The sequence below is a fragment of the Schistocerca serialis genome, unplaced genomic scaffold (genome assembly GCF_023864345.2).
Source record: "Schistocerca serialis cubense isolate TAMUIC-IGC-003099 unplaced genomic scaffold, iqSchSeri2.2 HiC_scaffold_278, whole genome shotgun sequence".
Taxonomy (NCBI): Eukaryota; Metazoa; Arthropoda; class Insecta; order Orthoptera; family Acrididae; genus Schistocerca; species Schistocerca serialis.
Genome location: NW_026047847.1, coordinates 7,501 through 10,000, shown reverse-complemented (window position 1 = coordinate 10,000; position 2,500 = coordinate 7,501). Strand labels below are relative to the sequence as shown.

Genomic DNA, 2,500 nt, shown 5'->3' with positions numbered 1-2,500 from the left:
GAGCATGCCCAGGATGACATCGGGCGGCGTGCCCCGCCCCAGACCTATGACACGATCCAGGGCAGAGAAACACTGGGCGGAAGCGGGTAGCCCCGCCAGATGCTCCCAGATGGCGGCGTCAGTCGGCCCCTCCGGCGGCGGCCCGGTGGTGTCGGCCGCGAAGTCCTCGGCTGCGTCGACGGGCGGCGCAGCGGCCTCGCCCGCGTCTGGCAGCGGGCTCGCTGCTCCCCGGCGGGACGCCGGCTCTTCCCCCCGACCGATCTCAAGCGCCTCCATGAATTGGCGGACAAGCTGCTTGTGGGCAGCTTGCCGCCGTCGGCACTTGATTGCCTCAAGCGTTCGGTCGGGGAACATCCTGATGAGCTCTTGATTTACAAAGAAGAACCGGGCGTCCCTCTCGAGGAACAGTTCGGCCTCCGCCTTGGCGAGCGACAGGACTTCTTCCTCCGTCCACCTCGCGCGATGCCTCTCCGTGACGATCTCCGCGTTGGCGGCCGCAAGGTGTTGGCGGCGGCGATGGACCCCGAGACCGTTCTTGGTGGTAAAGCTGCGGTGGCACTCACTACAGGCGTATACAGCTGCAAAAGTTACAAGATTTTCGGCACGGCCGGTTGGCCGGCTAGGTGCTGGGGGAGTTGGGGTGGCACCTTCAGCGGAAGGGCCACCACTTTTTCTCTGAATACTGCCCCCAACTAAAAAAGGGATAGTGCGAGGGGGGGCTGGTAACCCCCCCAAGCCCCTGGTGCGGTCTTCCACTCTGCGAAAATCCGCGGGCCCACGAGAAGGGGAGAAGACCGCAGGAGAGGAGAGGCTAAGAGGGCTAGGCCCATGTATTGCGCATCACTCTCCCTGTAACCATAACCCAAGGAAGGCACCTCGCAGCAGCAGCACGACTACATCAAGACCGCACTTCGAAAAGCCAAGTCCGGATGCAGCCACACCGCCGCCACTTGGCCACCTTAAGAGAGTCATAGTTACTCCCGCCGTTTACCCGCGCTTGCTTGAATTTCTTCACGTTGACATTCAGAGCACTGGGCAGAAATCACATTGCGTCAACACCCGCTAGGGCCATCGCAATGCTTTGTTTTAATTAGACAGTCGGATTCCCCCAGTCCGTGCCAGTTCTGAGTTGATCGTTGAATGGCGGCCGAAGAGAATCCGCGCACCCGCGCGCCCCCGGAGGAGCACGCTAAGGCGGACGCGGCCTCGCAGCAAGGAAGATCCGTGGGAGGCCAAGGCACGGGACCGAGCTCGGATCCTGCACGCAGGTTGAAGCACCGGGGCGCGAACGCCGCGCAGGCGCGCGCATCCTGCACCGCCGGCCAGCACGAGGCCGACCAACGGCGAGAGCAGACCACGCCCGCGCTAAACGCCCGCACTTACCGGCACCCCTACGGCACTCACCTCGCCCAGGCCCGGCACGTTAGCGCTGACCCACTTCCCGACCAAGCCCGACACGCCCCGATCCTCAGAGCCAATCCTTATCCCGAAGTTACGGATCCAATTTGCCGACTTCCCTTACCTACATTATTCTATCGACTAGAGGCTCTTCACCTTGGAGACCTGCTGCGGATATGGGTACGAACCGGCGCGACACCTCCACGTGGCCCTCTCCCGGATTTTCAAGGTCCGAGGGGAAGATCGGGACACCGCCGCAACTGCGGTGCTCTTCGCGTTCCAAACCCTATCTCCCTGCTAGAGGATTCCAGGGAACTCGAACGCTCATGCAGAAAAGAAAACTCTTCCCCGATCTCCCGACGGCGTCTCCGGGTCCTTTTGGGTTACCCCGACGAGCATCTCTAAAAGAGGGGCCCGACTTGTATCGGTTCCGCTGCCGGGTTCCGGAATAGGAACCGGATTCCCTTTCGCCCAACGGGGGCCAGCACAAAGCGCATCATGCTATGACGGCCCCCATCAACATCGGATTTCTCCTAGGGCTTAGGATCGACTGACTCGTGTGCAACGGCTGTTCACACGAAACCCTTCTCCGCGTCAGCCCTCCAGGGCCTCGCTGGAGTATTTGCTACTACCACCAAGATCTGCACCGACGGCGGCTCCAGGCAGGCTCACGCCCAGACCCTTCTGCGCCCACCGCCGCGACCCTCCTACTCGTCAGGGCTTCGCGGCCGGCCGCAAGGACCGGCCATGACTGCCAGACTGACGGCCGAGTATAGGCACGACGCTTCAGCGCCATCCATTTTCAGGGCTAGTTGCTTCGGCAGGTGAGTTGTTACACACTCCTTAGCGGATTCCGACTTCCATGGCCACCGTCCTGCTGTCTTAAGCAACCAACGCCTTTCATGGTTTCCCATGAGCGTCGATTCGGGCGCCTTAACTCGGCGTTTGGTTCATCCCACAGCGCCAGTTCTGCTTACCAAAAGTGGCCCACTTGGCACTCCGATCCGAGTCGTTTGCTCGCGGCTTCAGCATATCAAGCAAGCCGGAGATCTCACCCATTTAAAGTTTGAGAATAGGTTGAGGTCGTTTCGGCCCCAAGGCC

At 61.4% G+C, this 2,500-nt stretch overlaps 1 pseudogene; it reads right to left on the bottom strand.

Annotated features, from left to right (window-relative positions):
- The window catches only part of LOC126444583 (large subunit ribosomal RNA), a 7,967-nt pseudogene that overhangs the window by 4,125 nt on the left and 1,342 nt on the right, over positions 1-2,500 (bottom strand).